This window comes from Gopherus evgoodei, chromosome 7, assembly GCF_007399415.2.
Source record: "Gopherus evgoodei ecotype Sinaloan lineage chromosome 7, rGopEvg1_v1.p, whole genome shotgun sequence".
In the NCBI taxonomy this organism is placed as follows: Eukaryota; Metazoa; Chordata; order Testudines; family Testudinidae; genus Gopherus; species Gopherus evgoodei.
In genome coordinates this window covers 128,077,918-128,103,118 of record NC_044328.1, presented here as the reverse complement: position 1 = coordinate 128,103,118, position 25,201 = coordinate 128,077,918, and the positions used below count along the sequence as shown (strand labels likewise).

The 25,201-nt window shown below is 41.4% G+C and overlaps 1 protein-coding gene across 9 annotated transcripts in view; it reads right to left on the bottom strand.

The window, feature by feature from the left end:
- The window catches only part of FHIT (fragile histidine triad diadenosine triphosphatase), a 1,100,662-nt gene that overhangs the window by 474,515 nt on the left and 600,946 nt on the right, over positions 1-25,201 (bottom strand). The gene's annotated exons all lie outside the window — the stretch shown is intronic.

Genomic DNA, 25,201 nt, shown 5'->3' with positions numbered 1-25,201 from the left:
CAACCTTCATTGACTTCAATGGGCTTTGGATCACTAGAAAACAAGAACTAGGGCTGTCAAGCAATTAAAAAAATTAATCACCATTAATCATGCTATTAAACAACAATAAAATACCATTTTTAAAATATTCTGGATGTTTACTATATTTTCAAATATATTAATTTCAATTACAACACAATACTAAGTGTACAGTGCTCACTTTATATTTATTTTTTATTACAAATATATGCACTGTAAAAAAAATTATTTTTCAATTCACCTCGTACAAGTACTGTAGTGCAGTCTCTGTCATGAAAGTTGAACTTACAAATTTAGAATTATGTACAAAAAAACTACATTAAAAAATAAAACAATATAAAACTTGAGCCTACAAGTCCACTCAGTCTTATTTCTTGGTCAGGCAATCACTCAGACAAGAAAGGTTGCTTACAATTTGCAGGAGATAATGCTGCCTGCTTCTTGTTTACAATGAGAACAGGCATTTGCATCGCACTTTTGTAGTTGGTGTTGCAAGATATTTACGTGCCAGATGTGCTAAAGATTCATATGTCCCTTCATCTTCAACCACCATTCCAGATGACATGCGTCCATGCTGATGATGGGTTCTGCTTGATAACGATCCAAAGCAGTGCATACTGACGCACGTTCATTTTCATCATCTTATTCAGATGCGACCAGCAGAAGGTTGATTTTCTTTTTTGGTGGTTTGGGTTATGTAGTTTCCACATTAGAATGTTGCTCTTTTAAGACTTCTAAAAGCATGCTTCATACCTCATCCCTCTCACATTTTGGACGGCACTTCAGATTTTTAAACCTTGGGTTGAGTGTTGTAGCTATTTTTAGAAATCTCACATCGATACCATCTCTGCGTTTTGTCAAACCTGCAGTGAAAGTGTTCTTAAAATGAAGATGTGCTGGGTCATCATCTGAGACTGCTATAACGTGAAATATATACAGAATACGGGTAAAACAGAGCGGGAGACATACAGTTCTCCTCCAAGGAGTTCAGTCACAAATGTAATTGACGCATTATTTTTTTAACGAGCATCATCAGCATGGAAGCATGTCCTCTGGAATGGTGGCCAAAGCATGAAGGGGCATATGAATGATTAGCATATCTGGCATATAAATACCTTGCAACGCAGGCTACAAAAGTGCCATACGAATGCCTGTTCTCACTTTCAGATGACACTGTAAATAAGAAACAGGCTGCAGTATCTCCCGTAAATTTAAATAAACTTGTTTGTTTTAGCGACTGGCAGAATAAGAAGTGGGACTGAGTGGACTTGTAGGCTCTGAATTTTTACATTGTTTTGTTTTTGAGTGCAGTTATCTAATCAAAAAAAAATCTGCATTTGTAAGTTACACTTTCATGATAAAGAGATTGCCCTTGTATGAGGTCAACTGAAAAATACTATTTCTTTTGTTTATCATTTTTACAGTGCATGTATTTGTAATAAAAAATAAAAATATAAAGTGAGCACTGTGAACGTTGTATTCTGTGTTGTAATTGAAATCAATATTGAAAATACAGAAAAACATCCAAAAAAATAAATAAATTTCAATTGGTATTCTATTGTTATAAGTGCAATTAAACCGAGATTAATTTGTTTAATCATGACTAATTTTTTTGAGTTAATCGCGTGAGTTAACGGAGATTGACACCTCTAATTAGAACCTCTGTACAAGGGAGTAAGAAATCAGCAAAAATTGGTACAGCAGGTATTTATGCAACAAATTTGGAGACCAATATCAAACTTATATTTTAAAAGCATGCAATATGGAGGAGTGAAATTCATTTCTTTGAAAGGTTCTGGTGAATAGTTTTGATATGTCCACTGTTGACGCTTGTTGGATAGGTTTGACATGCCCACTGTTAGGAACCACCAGAATTTAAAGTAGCTGATCTCTTCCAGAAAAGATATGCTGTAGGTAGACGTGGCATAGTAAAAGACAGACATAGCTGACTAGATGCACATTTTTTTAAAACAGTTATAATATATACTCTACAATCATGTTTGAGGAGTAGGTAAAAGCAGGCTCCTTGAAATCAGTACTTTATCTTTCCACACAGAAGTTTCTTAATGAGAAACAGTCACACTCATAAATGAAAAACTATTGGAGGGGAAAAACAACCAAATCTGCCAAATCCGTCACATTTTCCAGCTGTAGATACTGATGATTTATAAGGGTTTCTTTTACTTTAAGGATAAAAGTTTTTTTTTTTTTTAAGAAAACATCATAAAAATAAGTTCCGTGTGCTGCTGCCAACAATTCAAAAATAAAGGGGAAAAGACTAAATCTTCACAGCACACAAAGAGGCCTTACTTTCATTAGCTAGAGCTATCCAACATTAGCAAATGTACACTCTATTTCCACGGATATTAAATATTAGCAAAACTAGAAAAAGGAAATCAACATAAAAGTGAGTTTTTCAGAGTCGCATGGTGCCCTCACAGGCTCCAACTCAACTTCTAAATTAAATGCTGGTAACAAAATTTCTAGTGATCCTAGGGTAGGTTTTCTAATCATAAGGGATGTCAAGTATCAGAGGGTAGCCGTGTTAGTCTGGATCTGTAAAAGCAGCAAAGAATCCTGTGGCACCTTATAGACTATCAGACGTTTTGGAGCATGAGCTTTCGTGGGTGAATACCCACTTCCTCAGATGCATGTAATGGAAATATCCAGGGGCAGGTATATATATGTGTGCTAGCAAGCAAGCTAGAGATAACGAGGTCAGTTCAATCAGGGAGGATGAGGCCCTGTTCTAGCAGTTGAGGTGTGAAAACCAAGAGAGGAGAAACTGGTTCTGTAATTGGCAAGCCATTCACAGTCTTTGCTCATCTGCAAATTTGACACCATCAGCTCAGGATTGAACAAAGACTGTGAATGGCTTGCCAATTACAGAACCAGTTTCTCCTCTCTTGGTTTTCACACCTCAACTGCTAGAACAGGGCCTCATCCTCCCTGATTGAATTGACCTCGTTATCTCTAGCTTGCTTGCTAGCACACATGTATATACCTGCCCCTGGATATTTCCATTACATGGAAGGGATGTCAAATAAGTGGCCAACTCACATTTTATAAGAATATCATCTCTTCAAATCAGGAAAAAACAAGTTCCATTATTAACATTCTGGCACGCAAGTCTGAAAGGTATACTGAACAGAGCTAATGTTAAAACTGAAGCATCTGCTTTTGTTGGCCAAAGAGAATAGTTCACTTTCCCAACATTTTGGTTATAATAAGCTGAATACTGAGATTATCTTGTGCATGAGCCTTGCTATGAGAAGGTATAGCAATCTGATTACATCTAAACTGAACTAGTGTGCTTTGGCAAAGAAATGTCTGAAAAGTAACAAAAATCTTTATACAGTTTTTATTTCTAGAATCATTTTGATGCCAGAAAGCATGGATTCTTCTCATGCCTTCAGTGCATCCTTTCTCCCTTTGTTTGCAAACAAATCTTCCTCCGCAAATCTGGATAGTTGACACACCTGTCTTCACATCCTACACACTGTTGTGATAATCTTCGTACAGAATATGCCTTGCAAGGTATCATATGAAAACTAGTCACTCTTTGGTCAATCATATCATGGTGAAATGTGTGTAGCAACAGTATCTGTGAAGTTATGAATTCCCCCATACGATGTTATCAGCACATGTTCCAAATCAGACAAAGGAAAGGTAGGTGTATTTATTTCAATTTACACACAGGTAGAAACCAGGACCTTGAGACAGCAGGGGGAGGAGACTGCAGAACACAGAACGATTTGGATTTCAACAAACACACGTAGGGGAAGAGAGGGCACAGTGCCTCCTTCACCATGAGACTCCAAGTACTAACTAAGGTTAGTGGAAGCCAGAACGTGACTGGTGTGCTGCCGATGGACTGCTAGAGTGAGAGCTTCTGCACCAGCGCTGCAGCTATGCACAAACCCCCACCATTGGCCTGTACCAGCTCACTTGGGCTAAGGGGCTGTGTAACTGTGGTGTGGATGTCTGGACTCGGGCTGGAATCCAGGCTCTATAACCCTGCAAGGGGAGAGGATCCAAGAGCTTGGGCTGCAGCCTGAGCCCAAACATCTACATGGCAATTACATGGCCCCTTAGCCAGAGTCAGCGGGCAGTGTCTAAATGCAGTGGAGACATACCCTCGGGGTGTGACATGTATGCTCAGAGGTTGTGAGCAGGACAGGTTGAGGGGCAGGTGGTGATACTTCCCTGCAGTGGCCTGGATTTCACCCCAGAATGTGACAACACGGTACTAAGCACTGAAACTGCATCAGAAATTATTAAGTGAATCCTTACGTATGTGTTTAACATTTGGTTTAAATAGTTTATGTCTGATGGATAAGGATATTAGAATGGATGTATTAATCTTCTGTTATGTAACCTGTATTTTAGAATTTCTCATGAAGTATCTGGTTTTTGTGTATAGCAGAATTTTTTTTATATAAGGGATGACAAAACAAATAAATAAATAAAAATAGCATTAAATGAGAAAACAATGCTAACCTGCAGCATAGCTGAGAAATCTCAACTCCATTTCAAAGCCTCTTAAAGAGAAGAGCAACAAAGTATCATTATGAGAGCAGATAACAGTCATACCACATGTCTGAGTGCTTTCCTTGGAATTCCATTTCCCAGCTCCGCTACAGAGCTTCACTCTGTGCTTTCACAGGAATTGTCGAGGGCAAGGGAGTTCAACAGACAGAAAAGGGGAAATTATTCAATGATCTGAGGAGAACAAAACAATCTGTTGTAGTGGAATCAGGAAGCACTGCTTGTGCAGTATATTCAGCCCCCGGGATGGAGGGAGCGACTTACATAAATGGGCCAAACCAAACACTCAGTGCAAGTGAACCCTCTTTGAGGTTAGGGGGAGATCGGCTTTGGATCCCCCATTGAGATGCAGATTGGATTGCTCCAGCCAATCTTCGCACCCCAGCGACCTTTCCAGTCTATGTAGAAAGCCTCATCCTCCTGGGCAGGGCATGTGTGTGAAATGAGAGAGGGAAAACAGAATCTTCTGGGCCCAACAGACACACTCAACCACATTACACCTCACAGAAAAAGAAACTGTTTGTAGCTAGGAATTTCTCTGTGCAGTAGGTTGCGTTTCACTGAGGAGCAGGTTTATAATGAATTAACATATTTATCATGCTATGGAACAGTTGATTTGGCAGGAGTAAATTTTAATATTAAACAGCAGAACCAGACACAGGTATGCAACACACGAAGTAGCTATGTAACCCATAAACCTGTAAGCCAATTATGTGCTTGGTGCTGCTGTAAATTAGTTGCACTCCTTTTCATAAATATTACATTTTTTTAGCTTTTAAAAAAAGGTGTTAGAACTAAACAAACAAAAGAGTGATTCTGGATAACTCTGCCCCTTTGGAGTCATGCATAAAGAATGTGACATTTTGCACAAAGGATTTTGATCACACTGCGACTCGTCTTTTGTTTTCAAAGCAACAACAAGCAACAGAACAGCAGAAGAGGTAGAAATATCTGTAGGTGCTAGAGGAAAATAGGGCAGTGCTGCTCAAGTGCTACTATCAGTTATATGAATAGTTATTTTCACTAGTGGAAAACATATTTGGAATACATTTTTTCTGAGATAGCTGCAGAAATGCAGAATTTTACAGAAATATTTCTAAACCATGTCCAGTTGCCTAGAAACTACATTGTCAGGAGGCTTTGGGGGAACACACTAAAGCACCAAATTGAAGTTTAAGAGGTTTAAGAACAACTTTAATTTTTGGAATCTTCTGCCCAAAGATCTCCAGAAAGCATAACAAAATATATTAAAACATAATTACAAATATGGACAATGCACTTGTCAACACCCAACAACTCTATCACTCATCCCCAGCTGCACAATAAATGGTAAACACAAAGGCACACAACACAAAACCAGAATGGAAACAAAAATTGCTTACTCCTCTCAAAGGCCTCACTCACTGTTAACTAAAACACAAGCTTTCTGGTAAACAGGAGAAGAAATCACGCCCATGCCAAAACAAAAACACTAAAGTAACAATGAATGCACTATAGCAATCAAGAGATCAAGTTAATAACCTAATCAAAAATAAATGAGTCAAAATGTTTTAAATCTAGTATTAAAGCAATCAAGAGCACCATATTAGTGAGGACTCCCAAGGTTAGAATGTGTAGTTGGGTGCATTTTATTTTTTGTTATGCTTCAGTCCCAATGAAAAAGCACAATTTTGAGCAGATTACATCATCTTTATCCATCTAAAACTCTGTGTCTGTTCTCCTGATGAAACAGTGAATGGGAAGAATTATTCAGATATGTTATTGTAGTAAACTAAGCTAAATTCTTTGTATAATTCTAGGACTCTGACTGACCATTCAGCATAACAATCCCTTGCTATCATTGAAGTTTGGGCACTGCAGGAAGTCTGTAAACAGAGGCTTTTTTTTTGTTCCTTCTTCCTTTCTTCCATCAACCAAAAATCACCAATTCTTCTTACCCTCTGTTGACTGAAGAAATGGCTTCTAGTTTAGCTGAGTGATTTCCCAGGAATTCTCCCAGCTTTTAGTTACACTAAGAAGTTAACTGCAATGCCATCATCCTGACATCCACCGCAAGATTTCAGCCTCCCATCTCATGCACCATGCAGTGTTTTGGAGTGTATACACATCACATTCTAGACTTGGAGTATGAAGTACAACACTCCTAGAAGGCCACCAGAATGTGTCATATGTTTTATGCTACTTGCAGGGCCAGCTCCAGGCACCAGCGCAGCAAGCAGGTGCTTGGGGCGGCCAATAGAAAGGGGCGGGCACATTCGGCTCTTCGGCAGCTGGTCTCCCAGGCCCTCTCAGAGGGAAGGACCTGCCACTAAATTGCCACCAAAGAATGAAGCGGTGTAGTAGAGCTGCTGCCAAAGCGCTGCCAATCATGGCTTTTTAAAATATATATATATATTTTCACCGCTTGGGGTGGCAAAAATGCTAGAGCCGGCCCTGGCTACTTGGATCTCAATGGCAAGAGCAGAGCAAGATCAAACCCTGTTCATAATTTTGGTGTCACTGTCAGCAAACACCAAGTGCCCTAAATTATTAGCCTCTAAAGCTTTTAAACAATTCTTAATGATCAACAGCTACAATAACATTTCCCAATAGCAAATATTTAATGTTGCAGAAGGTCTTAAAGGACTAGAACTATACCCAGGCCCATTAAAACATCTTGGAAAGTTTTCCTTATCCCCCCATACCACAGATCACATAGTGTGCTGACTTGTACCCTTCCATAGTCTCATGAGTAATAAGCCCTAGAGAGCTCCACTTCACTCAGGGGGAAGTCCCAAGACTCTGCAATTCTCAGACTAGGACCTACAGAAGGGTGGGCACATTCTTCCTTAATAGGGCATCCACAATTATATCTGCACTCCCTTTGAGACTGACTTGCTGTGTGATCTTGGACAAGTCACTTGATCTCTACGAGCCCTAGTCTTCTCATGTGTAAAATAGGGATAAACACACACTAGTACTAAAGGGCTTCAGAGTTGCGGAGAAAAATGCACTAGCTACAAAGCATTATTAGTCCCAATGAGAATGGGTCCAGTGAGCTGAGCATAAGATGAGCCAATCTACTCCACGCTTATTAGGCCTCAACTGGAGTACTGCGTCCATTTCTGGGCGCCACATTTCAGGAAAGATGTAGACAAATTGGAGAAAGTCCAGAGAAGAGCAACAAAAATGATTAAAGATCTAGAAAACATGACCTATGAGGGAAGATTGAGAAAACTGGATTTGTTTAGTCTGGAAAAGAGAAGACTGAAGGGGGACCCGATAAGAGTTTTTCAAGTACATAAAATGATGTTACAAGGAGGAGGGAGAAAAACTGTTCTCTTTAACCTCTGAGGATAGGACAAGAATCAATGGGCTTAAATTGCAGCCAGGGAGGTTTAGGTTGGACATTAGGAAAAACTTCCTGTCCAGGTGGTTAAGCACCGGAATAAGACGCCTAGGAAGGTTGTGGAATCTCAGTCATTGGAGTTTTTTAAGAGCAGGTTAGAGAAACACCTATCAGGGATGGTCTAGATGATACTTAGTCCTGTCATGAGTGCAGAGGACTGGACTAGATGACCTCTTGAGGTCCCTTCCAGTCCTATGATTCTATGGTAAGGCAGGTATCCCGTCTGACTGTCTTTTAGTGCCAGAAGGACTGATGAGAATACACACACATTCATGTACAGGCACCCACAAAATACCACTCAAAGACATGCCAGGCACAGTCTTCCCACCTAAACAAGCACTGCCATATAATCTAGTTTCAAAGCCAGGCCAATGCAATATCTTTCTTGGCATGACACTTGAGCAGCTCCATGATTATATTGGTACATTTTAGGTGGCTTAGGGCATGTTGTGATGGCTGCTCCTCACAAAATGGAAGATTTTTTCATGTGATTTTTCTTAATACCAAATTCCCAGAGTAAATGTTTGCTTAACATTTTTTTAGTTAATTCATCACCGTTGCTGCACAGCTAGTTCTCAGAGTAAATAAGGGGTGCCCACCATGCATAACAAAGCATTATACTGTAGTTTCCTTGTTAAGTTAGTTAGTTTAAGAAGAACATGGAGACAGCCTTTTGGATTTTACTGGATCATTCTGATTTGTGTACGTGTTTTCTCCCACATAAGGCAAACCTACACAACACAAAACAAAGGGTGGCACTCCGATATCTGGATATAAAATGATACATACAGCTGTCCACTGGTGTGAGGGTGAGGAGGTGAGCACAAGTAGGTTAGGAGCTACAAATATAGCCATCAGGATAGTGATCAGAAGTGAAAGTAAGCCGGTCCAGTCTGGTATGGCATACCAGGAAGAGCCGGTACACAGTCAACCATACTGGCAGGGAGCAACTTCCCCAGGCCGACAATTTAAAAGGGCCCTGGGCTTCCAGCAGCGTCTGGAGTCCATGGCCCTTTACATTTCCCAGGGTAGTGGCGACGGCTGGTAGCCCTCAGGCTCTGGAGGTGATTTAAAGGGCCTGGGTATTTAAAGGCCCCATCCCTTATGCCCAAGGCCCCTCCCTCACCTTGCTCCAGGACCCTGGCCCTGCGTACCAGTAAGTCCCTTAAGTTACTGTCACCCCTGATAGTGATGTTCTAAGACTAGTATGAACATAATGTTCTACTTGCAGTAATGTTGCTATTCTGAATTTCTCCACTGTGCTACTATCAGTTTTGGAAATACCTAAGCAACAGGCAATGTATTTTCTAGTTCATCCCAATACCTGCTACTCCCCGCCTTCCCTCCATCCAGGACAATGCATCTTACAGTGTGTTCAACAGGCAGTAGATACATCTTCTCTTTAACAGATGGAAAGAGGAAGATACTTAAAGCTGAGCGACTGCATGTTCCATCCATTCTTCTGTTCCCCTGTGTCCTAATGCATTGCGGTAAATTCAAATAGCAGCTCAGGCATGTCTATCCAGGATTTCACCCCATTTTCTCGCACCAGCACTTCCAAATCCCCACACCTGTCCATCTGGACCAGAGAGAAGAGCAGCAACCACTTGCCATTGGCCCCACATCACCATCCACACACAGAACGTTAAGTTTGCCACAGTATTGTTAAATATTTAGCCAAATAGAGGAGGAGGAAAGGAGACACCAGGCGGCATTCTCTGAGAGGTGGGAGGAATTTTGTGTGGTCCATGTCACATAAGGTAAGGTAATCAAAGCTGTTCCTTAAGGATTTCTACAAGTCATTGAAGGATCTGGAATGATTTTTTCCTTACATACTGCACTGCAGAATTGGCTGGGCAGGGAAGGGGAGAAGAGAGAGAGATGATTTTGCCTTCCTAGCCAGCATCAGGCTGCTGACAGAACTCAGTATCTTGGATTTGATGGACTATTATTCTAGCAAAGCTGGAAATTCCTATGTTCTTAATGTCTCTGAGATTTGTAACATTTCGGAAAAGGCAGGATACCATTCCCATATAATTTCTAGGCCAAGTGACTTGTGTAAAGTAGGCATGTCATGAGAGTTTGAATTATGTGTTGCATTCTGCAGCTGAAAGTAAAATACAGCCCTTTATTATATAATAAAGCAATTGTGTGCTTGGGAGATGTTTACAGCATGATCCTGTACATTTTTCTAGCCCTCTCTGGAAATATATAATTTAATATGTGTTACATATTTTGTTTGTGTGTGTGTTTAAATTCAAAGTCGTGCACTTTGTTCTCTGTCCCTGTAATATATTTGGATAGGTTATTATATGGCACACTGGGAAAAGAAGATGTACGCACTTCAAAAGGGCCACTTACTACTAGTGACTTGTTCTGCACATTGGGTATTTAATACTCTACTTTTTAAGCTTATACAAACTTCCCAAATGCTTAATGAGCAGGTTGCAAGGCTTTAATTTTCCACTAATCCTAACTTTATTACAAAAGTTTACCAACCTATAAACACGCTATTGCACTGGGCTGTCATGTTTTTATAAAGTAGTTTATAAAAGGTGACATCTGGCAAAGAGGCAGATCTATAAAAATCATGCTGGTGGATGTAGTGTCATTTTTTCTGCCATCCTCCCAGAAAGAGTAATATTATTTTGACACACACATTCATCCCTACTGTCAAGCTTCTATTTTTATAGTTAGCTTACTGCACATATCCTTAAGCTATACAAAACCTTTGGGCTAATGGAAAGAATGACATTTCTGTGTATTTATTATAACACTTATTCTAGGGGTTGACTTTGCCTGATGGGAGTTTTCCAAGTACAATGTCATTTTCATGACAATATACATAGCTGGGAAACAATAAATAAAGATGCACAATAAGTCATGAAGGGCCAAATATACAAGGGCAAGTTTAAACCAGCTTCATTTGGTGAGTCCTACATTTGTCCTCTTTTAATAATTTTTCAGATGCATGAGGAGTACATTGGAGTTCAGTGTAAAGTTAGATGTATAAACCAGAATAAAATCTCCTGAGGCCATTACAGAGCACAATTCTGACACTGTAGGCTTTTCTCTTTTTTATTTTTCCTTTTCAGATTTTTTCATTTGAAGCTTTTTGTATACACATGGGCCAAATATAGCTGTGCAACTCCACTGAAGTCAGTGTATGATCATCCTCTCTGAACTAATTACAGAAAATTACTGATTAATCATTGCAGTGCCTGAGGTTAACCTGATAACTAACCAAGTACATACTATGGCTCTCCACGTGCCGCACAAAAGGGAGGTTGTGGGGTTTTTTATTGTTTGATTTATACATATGCATATATCCTTCTAGCCCTTACCCAAATACAACAGTGGCTGTATTTTTTAATCCGATACCCAGCATTCATTGTCTACGACGAAAGCTGTAACTCTAAGATGTCCTTTTGGCCAGTCCTACTGCACATTCTCCACACGTGGGGAGGCCTTTGGAATGCCCCTTCCTCATTTAAAAACTGGGCAAGGAAAAAAATTTCTCTTCAAGCTAACAAAACCAGATATTAGAAAAGGTCCTAACTCTCCAGTTCCATTTGAATATGACATTGATGCAGGCAAACCCAACAGAAAGGGTAGGAGTTTATAAACAGTAGTGTTATCCAGAAATCAAAAGGGTTCAAAACCAGAATATTTTGGAGTAGAGATAAATTACTGCATGCTCACAAAAGCATAATTTGAGTTAAAAGCAGTTAATCCTGATCTTTAAATCAGAACACTGCATTTAAATAAGTTGAAAAACTTCACAGGTTGTTTTTTGTTTTAAACAATAAATTTAAACCAAATGCATCTAGTGGAGCAGGAAAAAAAACCCATCTCATCCCCTGAACTTTTCAGTATTTAAAAGGTCTAGCCTTATCTTGATCTTTTTATGTTAAAAAACCTCAGGATTACATAAAAAAGGTTTTTCATTACTATTGCTATTTCCAGAATTAACTCACCTGCTAAGTAAGGCCTCAGTTCTGCAATTGCATGTGCACAGTCAGACCTTTGCCCCCTGAGGGGAGCCCCACTGACTGCAGTTGCAGGATCAAGGTCTACATCGGATTATCAAGTTAAAATAACTTCTGTCAGAAGGGTGGGGTTTGGAAGCCACAGAAGAGGTGGTATGGGTCATCAAACCTACAAAACCTGAGGATCCCTAGGACAGCTGCCCTCAGCACCAGGCATTCCAGAGTTCCAGTGCTGCCTCTCTGCCCTCCCTCCTCAAAGGCACCACAGAGACTGTGCATGTTGTGTCATTGTGAATATTTATAACATAAGAACGGCCATACTGGGTCAAACTAAAAGATCCTTCTTCCCCAGTATCCGGTCTTCCAGCAGTGGCCAATGCCAAGTGCCCAGAGGAATGAACAGAACAGGTAATCATCAAGTGATCCATCCCATGTCACCCATTCCCAGCTTCTGGCAAACAGAGTCCAAGGACACCATCCCTTCCCATCCTGGCTAATAACCATTGATGGACCTATCCTCCATTAATTTAGCTAGTTCTTTTCTGAACCCAGTTATAGTTTGGACTTTCACAACATTCTCTGGCAAAGAGTTCCACAGGTTGACTGTGTGTTGTGTGAAGAAATACTTCCTTTTGTTTGTTTTAAACCTACTCCATATTAATTTCATTTGCTGACCCCCTAGCCACACCACTCATGATTTTATAGACCTCAGTCATATCCCCCCCAGTCATCTCTTTTCCAAGCTGAAAAGTCCCAGTGTTGTTAATCTCTTCACATATGGAAGATGTTATGAAGAAAGAATCTGCAAGACATCAGGTGCTGCAGGCTGGCCACCCTTGAGAGAGCAGAGAAGTCAGCAAGCAGGGAGGAGACGGGAGCAGCATGTTTTACATACACCGCACCAGTAATCTGGTCTCGTGTGTGTCTGTGTCTATATATATAGAGGTTATAGCTCTAACATTATTCACTGTACACGCACACACACACTTTATATGTTAGAGAGAGAGAGAGGGAGCACGCACACACTTCCTTGCAGAATCAACCATTTAAAATTATTCTAGTATATCCAGTGAAATCTTCTTTTAAAGAAAGGCTCTCTCTGGAACTGGTTACATCTTTCAAAACAGTGGAGTGCACCCATTTTGTTTCTGTGTATGTTTTTAGATGTGCGCTGACTCAGAGACAGATACGTGATTGCACGCATGGCATGGGCTATAGAAATATATAAACACAATTTGAACAGGGTATATGTATTGTAACATGGCAAATTCTGAAAAGGCCCTGGACTGGAATGTACTTTGCTGAAGAGTAATGTAAATATAATACAATGAAAATGATCTTTATAAATCCAATTCCTTTCTGATGAGTTTTGTCGTATTTTGCAGGGCAGTTGGTATACCATCGTGTCATGGTAACCAAGGGCTGGAAGTATCATTACCTAGAGTCAGCAATAAATGAGCATAAAACCTTTAATTTCAAATTAGAAGATAACACATTGATTAATAACCATGGGATGATTAGTCAATTCAAGACCTTAATGCATGATGGAGGAATTCATTCATTATCTGTTCAATGTAATTCTTCTTTCATCTTGGTGACTTTAAAAACAACCAAGGAAAATTACTGTCCCTCACTAAAGCCTTTAGAATTTCATATGCATTTAATTAGATAACTGCCAGCTGAAGGACAGAAACCATGACAAATAGTTGTTCTTTTCAAATTAACAGAATAGACTATTCAATGAGCAATATTGATGTTCTCTTGTACCTAGTTATACAAGAATTCTGCTACTTCTCCCTTTAATTTATCTAACCTTTTTAACATTTAATGAGTTTTTTTTTAAACACGGGTTTTAGTTATGTATGCTAGTCAGCTGCTAGAATAAAAAAGCGGCTAATAGCAACAATATCTGCATATAAATATATACACCCCATTAGACTTTTCTGATAACAAAATATAATATAGAAACCAAAACCATTTCAATAAAGAGACCATCTTTACATGAACAGAAAAGCAGTTAATACTGATCACTTTTCAATTGCTCCACAGCAATAATAGGAGTAAGAAGAAGAAGTGGTCCTTTATATACACATTAAGAGCAAGAGAAAGATGAAGGAAAGTGTAGGTCCTCCTCTCTTAATGGGGAAAGAGAGCTAATAACTGATGACATCAAGAAAGCTCAGGTGCTCAATTCCTTATTTTGCTTCAGGCTTCACTAAGATGATTAATGATGAACAGATACTCAACACAATTAATAATGACAACCAGAGGGAAGGATTGCAAGCCATAACAGGGAAAGAACAAGTTAAAAATATTTAGATAAGTTAGAGGTATTCAAGTCAGCAGGGCCTGCTGAAAATCATCATAGGACACTTAAGGAACTAGCTGAAGCAACCTCAGAGCCATTAGCAATGATCTCTGAGAACTCCTGAAGGACAAGAGAGATACCCTGAAGACTGGAGAAGGGCAAACATAGGACCCATCTTTAAAAGGGGGTACAGGGAGGACCTGGGTGGAAATTACAGACCAATCAGACTAACTTCAATACATGGAAAGATACTGGAGCAAATTACTAAACAATCAGTTTGTAAACACCTGCCGAATTAATAGGGTTATATGGAATAGACAGCATGGGTTTGTCAAGAACAAATCATGCCAAAGCAGCTTAACTTCCTTCTGTGATTGAATTACTGACTGGTGGATGGGAGGAAGCAGTAGACATGATAGACCTTGTTTTTAATAAGGCTTTTGACACAGTTCTGCAAGACATTCTCATAACCAAACTAAGGAAATGTGGTCTAGATGAAAATACTATAAGGTGGGTGCCAACTGATTAAAAGACTGCGCTCAAAAGAGTAGTTATCAATGATTTGCTGTCGAACTGGGAGGATGTATCAACTGGGGCCCTTCAGGGGACAGTTCTTGGTCAGGTACTATTGAAAATTTTATTGACTTGGATAATGGAGTACAGAATATGCTTGTAAAATCTGCAAATGACACCAATCTGGGAGGGATTGCAAACACTTTGGAGGACAGGTTTAAAATTCAAAATGACCTCAACAAATTGGAGAATCGGTCTGATTTCAACAAGATCACATTCAATAAACACAAATGCAAAAGTACTTCACATAGGAAGGAAAAATTAAATGCACAACTACAAAATGAGAAATAACTGTCTAAGTGGTAGCACTGCTGAAAATGATCTGGAGTCATAATGGATCACAAAGTGAGTATGAGTTGTCAGTGTGACACAGCTGCAAAAACGGCTATTATGATTCTGGGATGTATTAATGGGAGCTTTGTAAGTAAGTCACAGGAGGGAAATGACCCACTCTACTTGGTACTGGTGAGGCCCCAGTGGAATACGGTGTCCAATTCTGGGAACCACAATTAAGGAAGGATGTGGACAAATTGGAAAATCTCCAAAGGAGAGCACTAAAATTGATAAAAAGGTTTAGAAAACCTGACCTATTAGGAATGGTTGAAAAAACTGGGCATGTTTAGTATTGAGAAAAAAAGACTGAGGGGTGACCTGACAAGAGTCTTCCAAAATGTTAAGGGCTGTTATAAAGAGGATGGGGATCAATTGTTGTCCTAACTTCAGTGGATATGGAGAAGTAGTAATGGGCTTAATCTGCAGCAAGGGAGATTTAGGTTAGATACTAGGAAAAACTTTATAAGTGTAGTTAGATCTGAAATAAGCTTCCAAGGGATGGAGTCTGCATTATTGGAAGCTTTGAAAGCAAGTTGGACAAACACCTGTCAGGGATGGTCTAGGTTTACCTGGTCCTGCCACAGCACAGGGGGCTGGACTTGATGACTTCTTGAGATCCTTTCCAGCCTTATGTTTCTAAGATTCTGCGATTCCTTGTGCACCTCCCCTGCTTTGCACACTCACCCAAAGCAAAGACCAGTCACAATATAACCTTGAGGGAGAGATTAGAGCCACACAGCCATCATAAGTAACTATTAGAGGTGGATAAACCAGATCAAATAAAAGAGCACTCCCCACCTCCTGAGTCATTGCACTAAACTCAAGCCAAACATTTCCTGAGGTTCGCAAGGACTGGAAAGTACAGATGAGCTTTGAACAATCAGCCACGCTCCTGGGTGCATCTCTTCACCACACTTTATAACATTCAGTCATCACTGGTAACCATCATTAAAGGCTGTGCATTAACATGCAAGCATTTTTCTGTTTGTTTGTTTTTTAATTAAAAGGCTGAGGCAAAGGACAAAATTATGGGTCTGTGAGCAGGACGAATCACTCCCTGCCCCAGTCCTCCACAGAGCTCACAACCCTGAGCTAGCATCCAAACTCAACTCCTGCCTGGTGTTTGGCTTCATTGGGATCTCAAAAACAAGAGCACAACACAAATCTTAGCCTAGGCTTCCTCCCTGAGCCTGGATATTCCTAAGGGGCCTCCCCCACTAAATTCAACTCTCTCCTAGTAACTACTGATCCCTTTTATCTCAGCCACCTCTGCCAAAAAAGGCTGCAGCTTTACAGAGGGCACTAACAACTGCTAAAAAGCTGGGTCAACAGAAGCGCACAGCCATGCATTTACATGGCTCTGTGCAATTGCAGCTCAACAGGCCAAATTCACCACTGGTGTAAACAGGAAGAACTCCACAGGCGCCTTTGTAATTGCACCTACTTATCCAGATCTCCCTGGGAGTTCTGGGTACAGCTAGGCAGCCTGCAGAGAGGAAAGATTAATTGTGTTCAGTAATCACTTATCAGGTCCGTTTGCTTTAAAGGAAACGTATCAAATATTAAATGTTAGACCTAAAATGATTGATTCCAGAAAGGGTTAAGTGACTCTCAGTATATTTTTCTTGACAAGTAAATCAGCACACTTCCTAAACATGACACACTGATACCCAGTGATAAAATATTTCCCCATCTTTACACCATTTTGATAATTCACTCTGTGTATTACACACAATCAAGCCTTACAGGTTTCAGAGGGATTCTAAGCACATCGTTCAGACTGACAGAGCAAGTATTCCAGACAATTGGCTCCCTGAGGGTCAAGTCAGTGATGCTCGATCAGGATTCAAACGGGTCATAAACCCTTCATGGATCTCGCTCAAGTGGGTGGTGATGTCTCCCTGGGGCAGCTCATCATTTTCTGCTACAGTCAAGCACTTGTCATTATAGATAAACTCTCCGTCAGTCTTAGACACTCATTTAATCGAGTCTTAGTGAGAACAGCAAACATTATCAGTGGCATAAGAATTCTGAAGAGCCAGATATATAGATCACAGCTGTATTGTGATGCTAATTGAAAGACTTCTCCAAACTCTTGCAAGTGTCATTTATTCTGCGACTCTTCTTTTTAACATAGGCCTCAATTTTCAAACTTCTGGGCCTGGAGTTAGACACCTACATTTAGACTGAAGCTCCTATGGAAACGGGTTCATTTTCAGAGGGGCTGAGCATTTCTGGCACCCATGGACTGGAATGGGAACCATAGGCACCGGAACTAGGGCCGCTGCCACACCCCCAGGCTTGACGTAGTAACAATAACCCAAATACATGGTTTCCGCCTTCAGCACCCTCACTATAAAAACCGCTCCAGCACTCCGATAGGAACCGCGTAAGTGATGAGCACCATGATTAGGATTTAGGGACCTTACGCTGAACACTCAAGTTTGAAAATGTGAAGCCCCAGTTTTCAAACATCCCACATGAACTCCAAGTCTTGCTTGCTGAATAGTCAAGATAAACCTGACATATAAAAAGGCAGTGACAATACACTTGTAGCATGAAAATAAATCTGACTACAATCCATCCATCCTGTGCTGCACTCTGGTTCCACAGTATTCATATTTAATTATACTCCTGTGTGAAATGCATAGTTGCACAGTATGAAAAAACCTTGATTAGCAGACAGCAGGCTTGATTGACCTTGCAAAACCTTCCACAGCTCAGCTCAATGGAAGCACTTGAGCTGGGGTTCCCTCACTTTCAATCAGAGGGGAGAAGGGTTGCTGGCAAGGCAATTTCCTGACACATCCTGCATTTCTTTACCTTCCCAACAAACTTAACAGGCCCCCTTTTCTGGATTTGAAGATGGGGGTAGGATTTAAGGTATGTTGGGGATGGAGGTTAGGCTGCTTCGGGCACTCTGAGGGGACACTGGAGGATTATTATCGTGGTGAGTGTGCTTGTCACACAGGGAAATTTATTTTAGCACAGAGACTGCTACTGCATGTGCAAGTAACAGCTTCCCTAACACCCACCCATGTGCCAGATTTAATTTAGCCCCCAAACCTTTGTACCATTGTGAACCAACAGGGGCTGTGTTTTGGTCACATTTTCAGAGAAAAGCTGAATAGATACATGTATTTTATACACATATTTCAAAGCAGCTTTATATATGTGTGTACACATGCACACATGCATGGGTGTGCGTGTTACTTTTCTCATCCGCTGATCTGAGCAGTTAGCCAATAGTTTTGGCCTAGCTGGGCAGTTTCCATTAGGAGGAGAAATGGGTGATGTAAGTCAGGTATATTCTTTGCTGTAATCCTGTTTATTTACAAAGCAAGTACACCCTGGCCTCTTTCCCTGAACACAGTAGGAACAAAAAACAGCAGGCAGTTTCCTTGCCCACAATATCCCACGCCCCACTTCAAGACAGTCCTGTGCCCCCAAAGACATTGTATCTGCTCCCTCTCAGGGTCATATTCACAACGGCTTCTCTTACCGTCTCCTGGCCTTTCAGCTCTGATATACAGGCAGAGACTCTCAGACACTTGCAAGCCAATCAGTGTTCCAGCCCTTGTGCTTGCAGTCAGTCCCCAGGGAAACCACATGCTCCATGTGGCCCAGCCTTTGCCCAAGCCTTGCCTCAAGTCTAGTGCTCTGGGTGGTGGCTTTCACTGTCTCCATGTAGCCTGCTCCACAAAAGACGTTCGCTGCTTCCGCTTAGGGTTTGGCCACACTTGCAGCTGTACAGTGCTGGGAGTTAAAGCTGTCTTCGTACAGCTGTGTAGGGCCAGCGCTGCAGTGTGGCCACACTGACAGCTACCAGTGCTGCAGTGTGGCCACATTTGCAGCATTTGCTGTGGTGTTTGGAGTGGTGCATTATGGGCAGCTATCTCAGCGTTCAAGTGGCTGCAACGCGCTTTTCAAAAAAGGGGGGTGGGGTGGAGTGTAACAGGAAGCGTGAGGGAGACAGGGAGAGTGGATATTTGGAGCTGACACTGTGTCAGCTCCCTGCCTTGCAAGTTCCGACCCCTTCCCCCACCCCCTCTCATTCACCAAATGCAAATAGCCTTCTTTGTTTTTTTCCTCACAGACCAGATAAGCAGCTGCTCCAAAACGGACCCCCCCACCCCCCGGGCTGCTTCTCTCCTCAAGCAAACACTAGCTGTGGACATTTATCCCCCGGCCTGCCTCTGCTCGAGCAAACAGTAGCTGTGTTTGGTTTTTTAGATAAGCAGCTCCGGGAGCCCCGAGTTCACAATAAAACAAAGAGTGTTATCTTTACTTAAAAGCATTATGGGAAGGTTCCGGAGGTCAGTTACAGCGTAGTAAGATTAATCACTGTTTATACTGGTACCCCAGCGTTGCAAGAGCAGCGCTATAGTCGTTATTCCCCAGGCCGAGGTGAAGTACAGCCAGTGCTGTAGCCAGGGAGATACAGCGCTGTATGTGCCTTGCCAGTGTGGATGGGGAGTGAGTTGCAGCACTGTAAAGCCACCACCAGTGCTGTAACTCTCAAGTCTAGCCAAGCCCTTAGTCTGAATGAAGGGTAGCTAGCATGCCTATCTGGTTTCACGAGGTCTGTGATTGCCTATAGATCAAAGACATGCTTGATGGAAGCCATTAACACCTTCAAGCATAACAATAGACAGACACACACCCATGTGTCTCTGTGCACAGGTGCATGTGTGTTTGTGCACTCGTGAGCATGCATGTTGTTATTCTCATCCCTCTACTTTTACAGTCAACCCGACTTAAAATCCAACCGGAATTTGGGTATAAAAAGTTTTAGTATCCAATGTTTTAAAATTCTAAATTTTAAAATCTAGTTAGTTTGGTTTGGAGCCAAGAACTGGAACTGTCTAACCAGCTACCAGTTTGGCAGCTGTAGAATCAGACATATAGATGTTAACACTTTCACTAGTCATTAAAATCGACAAGAGTCTCACTTATAGCCCAGCCCTGTATTACAGAACATCATTTCTGTAGCTATAGAATACTGAACTTAAAAAAAAATAACCCACACATTTAAGAACCTACTATTAAGGTAAGATGTTGTTCTTCGTTGAAAATTTTATGACTATTCCAAAATGATAAAGCATAAATAATAGTAGATTGTACATTAAACCAAATCAAAGGCTGTCTTTGAATAATAAGGTTTTGGAGCCATTTTTAAGACACAGCAGCTTAGCTTTCATCGCTTATATCAGGAGCACAGCACAAGGGGAAGAAAGGCTCATGTTGCCAGCTGCTGTTATTGTACTCGTATGTGTCTTGAACCTAAACTTCGTGAATAGATTCCTTCTCTGGTCTGATCAATGTATAATGCTAAACAGGACTGAAAATCAATCTGTGTTCCCAATCCCGTGTTTTATAAAAACAAGTAAGAATTTGGAAACAAAACAAGCCAGCTAATCCCAACATAAACTACAATAACCAAGATAGATTGGCTTTAATAGATATGGGGATCATATTTAATCATAATAAATAATGTGTTATTTACTTGTGACCCATGCTAAGGGCCCCTAAGCACCTAGTAAAATATAACTAAAAATTTAACCATTGCAACAAAAAGGCAATATTGTTTAAGAAGGCTTCAATCCAGCCAAGCACCTAAACTCATGCTTGACGTGAAACATGCAAGCAGTCCAATGTTCTGCAATCAGACTAATCATAAGCTTAAATTTAAGCATATGCTTGTTTTCTTTGCTGGAGTAGAGTCTGAACTTCTGATAAGGTGAGTAATGAGAGGAGAAACACAGGAGGGATAAAGTGAGAGAATGAGAGGAGCTGTGAAAGAGAGGAAAAGAAAAAGAAAATAACTCAATTTACCCTTCCAATATAAAACAAACAAGCCAACTATCATTAAGCTGAAAAGAAACCTACCACACATGCAAAAGGAATGAAAGAAGTGCTCCTGTTTGGAGAGAGGAAGGATGGTCCAGGGGTTAGAGAAAACCCAGTGTCAATTCCTGCTCTACTACCAGCTTCCTGTGTGATGTTGGAGAAGTCATTTAGCCCCTTTGTGCTTCAATTCCCCCAGGGGTCGGGGCTTCCATTTAGATGACCTAGGCGGTTGCCTAGGGTGCTAGGATTTGGGGGGGGATGACAATTTGCCACCCTTGGAGGCAATTCAGCGGCGGGGGTCCTTCTGCGCTCCGGTCTTCGGCGGCAATTCTGTGGTGGGTCCTTCACTCGCTCCGGGACCTGCCGCCAAAGCGCCTCGAAGACCGGGAGTTGCGGAAGGACCCCCCCCACCGCAGAATTGCTGCCAATGACCGGGAGCACGGAAGGACCCCCGCCTAGGGTGCCAAAAACCCTGGCTCCGCTCCTGAATTCCCCATCTGCAAATTGGGGATGACAGTACTTCCTTACCTCGCAGGCATACCGTGAGGGTACAGACAGTAAAGATTCTGAAGCGTTCACATACTGTGATAGTGGGAGCCACTATCCCAGGATCTAAAATAGTTTGAGAGATTCGATCTGAAAGATAAACATTAACTTCAATGGATGGGTAGAATCATGGGTCCTCAGCAGAAGTCAGCAACGCTATCCCCACCAAACTCAAGTATTAGAACATAAGGATGGCCGTACTAGGTTAGCCTAATGGTCCATCTAGGCCAGTATCCTGTCTCTGACCGTGGCCAGTATCAGAGCATCAGGTGCAGCATATAGAACATGGCATTTTAGAGAGACCCCATTTTCCCTCCCAGTTTCTGGCAGTCAGAGGTTTAGGGTCCACCTGAAAATGGCACTGCCTCCTTTACCATCTTGGTTAATAGCCGCTGATGAACTTATCCTCCATTACCTTATCTAGTTCTTCTTTGAACTCAGTTATACTTTTGGCTATCACAACACTCCACGGCAATGAGTTCCACAAGTTAATTGTATTGTGTGAAAAAGTATTCATTTGTATTAAAGCTGCTGCATGTTCACTTCATTGGGTTACCCGTTTTTTGCATTGCAGGAAAAGATAAATAACACTTCCTCTATTCACTTTTTCCACACCATCCGTGCTTCTATAGACCTCTATCATATCCCCACTTAGTTGTCTCCTTTCTAAGCTGAAAAGCCATAATCTTTTAAGTCTCTGCTCACATGGACACCATTCCATACCCTTGATCATCTTTATTGCCCTTCTCTGGACCTTTTTTAGTTTCACTATATCCTGAGACAATATTAAATATTAACACAAGACAGAGGTAAACAGTTAAGTGGACTTGTCCCATACTGAGCAAGTCTTTAAATATTACTGCCAAATATCTAGAATACCTGAAACTACAGATTTGAATCTAGAGAACCTAAACTCAGGCTTTTCCACCTCCCATGAGAGCTAAAATCAATTACAGGGACCTTATTCTATATGGATCCTCCAGATAAGAACTTAAACACCAAGGACCATCTGCTCTGCCTGGCCATGAAAGATCCCAGAGTTGTAAAACTTTAGGTCTGCCCTTCCTCATTGCCCTTCAGTGCTCTGAGTGCTTGTTAACTGCAATAGCTGGTTAACGTAGCAATAGCCACGTTTCAATGATGCTAAATAAAGACAGAACCTAGCACCTACTGAAATAAATACACAATATAAGCTGAGTTTTGTGAAGTGTTTTGGGAATTTACTGGGATGGAACACCTTGTACAAACAGCAAGTGCAAAATCTTGCCCCCTCTCTCTCCAGTGTGGAGGGTCGCATACACGGGAAAATGGTGAGGTTTCACTGCAAGGGTGGGGATTTACTGCGAAGCCCTATCAAAAGAAGGATTTGGGTCATGGCTGGTGGAGCTACCGACCACTGCCCCCTGCACAACAGGAGCATAGGCAGAATGGGGGCTACCGGATGTAGCTGGGTTCCACAGATTGCACGTCTCTGACTCAAAGCCCTGCAGAGATAAGTAGGATACTGCAGCTACATAGGATCTGCAGAGGTTCTCAGAATTTCTGTCAAAGTGTTAGCAGGAGCTCTACACCCTTGGATCACTGGACTCTAGAGAGCCGGTGTAGTTGATCGAATTCTGCATTGACCCAAAGTGGGCCAATGGGTATTTGGATGTGCATTGAGAATGTGCGCTCAGATTTGCATCTGACACCTGGCTTAGACACTATCCCTGCTGGTCTGGTTTTCAGATCACACTGTCCCAAAGCAGAAAAAGTAAATTAACAACATTCTAGTGGGATATGATTACATTGATGCTTCTGGTCCCCAGTTTAACCACAACTCTTCCCCTACTTCATACAGTTAATTATTTTTTCCCTTTAGATTTAGAGATTCAAAACAGGTTATGGAGAATCCACAGCTGAAGCTGATATGCAAAAGAGAGGGTCCAAGGTGGCATAAGGAGGTGAATGAGAATAGAAATGAACAACAGAGGTGAGCATTATAGGAACAAACTCGGTTTAATTGGATTGGAACCCTTTGTTTGAACTCTTCAGCTCTCCCTCTTTCATACCAACTCCCACTGAAACACATGGAAGCCCCTTTCCTATTCATTTCCACAGGGCTGTTGAGGACTCATTAGACCTAGTGACCACACATCTGATACAAAACTCTCAGCAGCTCATGAGTCAGATTTCCTCTGAAAATTGCTGAAAAGCAGTTGTGGGTGGCTGGGTGGGTGGGTGGCTGGGCGGGCAGGTGCGGGAGAGAGAGAGGAGGAGAGTTATATTTGCAAGCAGCAGGCCTTTTACGATCCACACTCCTAAATAAAACCACCATCACAGCAGGACGCTGAACATATTAATTTAGTAGTCCTGAAATGCTATTTATCCTCACAAAGAAACACTTGCTAAAACAAAGAACAATCTTTGTGCAATGCCAATTGCTTTACAGGCATATTTCAGAAGGTCTTTCCTTTTGCATCATATAAGTTCTCTTCCCTTTCCAGTTGCATTAGGGAGTTACGAATAGTATGCCGACAATCATGTGGGTTGTGTGATATTTTTATGCCAGAATCCCTCTCTTTACTTCATCTCTGAAAGCATAGCCATGGGTACCTCTTGCTACTTTATTGAATATATATTTGAATGAGCTCTAGCTAGGAGGGCATGGAAAGTTTTACTAGTGTCAGGAAATGAAATTTTCTATAGAATTTCTACAAAGGAAGCAAGCTAAGCCTAAACACAGCAACATGCAGGAGCACGTCCATCCTGAATTTTTCAATTTGCATTAAGCTTACTCTGTTCTTCTTGACTTAGGTATGAAATATCCATAGCAAAATTGCATAAACAGCCCCTTTAGTATTGGATTAAGACCCTAAATGCTGGAAAGAAGGACCTTAAAATGTCACAGCAGTGGAACAGCTTGCAACACACAAACAGCTGTGGCTGCTATAAGACAAACCTTGGAATTAAGGAGAAGTGTTAACAGGAAATCTTCAACCACATTTACATTGGAAGACCTATGCTTTCCCCAATCGGGCCTAGTAAGAGCACTATGAGGGAGTCATAGTCCATTCCACTGTTCCTCCCTTTCCTCAAGAGCCTTCACGTTCCACACAGGAAGTGCACAGATAGTGGTGCTGAGGGGACGGCAGCAAAACCACCAAATGAAACTTTGATGTTACTTCTCCCCCTTTCCCCTGCCAGCTAGGGAACTGCCCCACTACACGTCCTGAAACTGCAAGGAATAGAGCCAGTTCAGACATAAAATGGTATCTCTTGGAGTCTCAGAGGATCCCGTTTGGGAGGCCAAAATCTCTGCTTCCTCCACCACAGGTTGGTGCAAACTCCACTTATCACTAATATTAGGCGAATATACAGGAAAGCATGGGGAGAATCCATGCTGGGTTTCTTCTCCTCTGACAGGGGTCTGGGGGAAAAGACAGTTTACACTACTCTATTGCAGCAGGAAATCACTGTTTCCATAACTATTAAAAAAAAATCTACCCTAGAACAATACACATTTATTTCCTACTATGCTCATCCTGTTACTTAGAAAAACCCATCTATCCACAGGTGCCAGCCATATAATGTATGTGTGCCCTAGATATGCTAGCAACACAACCATTAAATTACTGTACAACACAAATCTACTGAATATCTGAATAT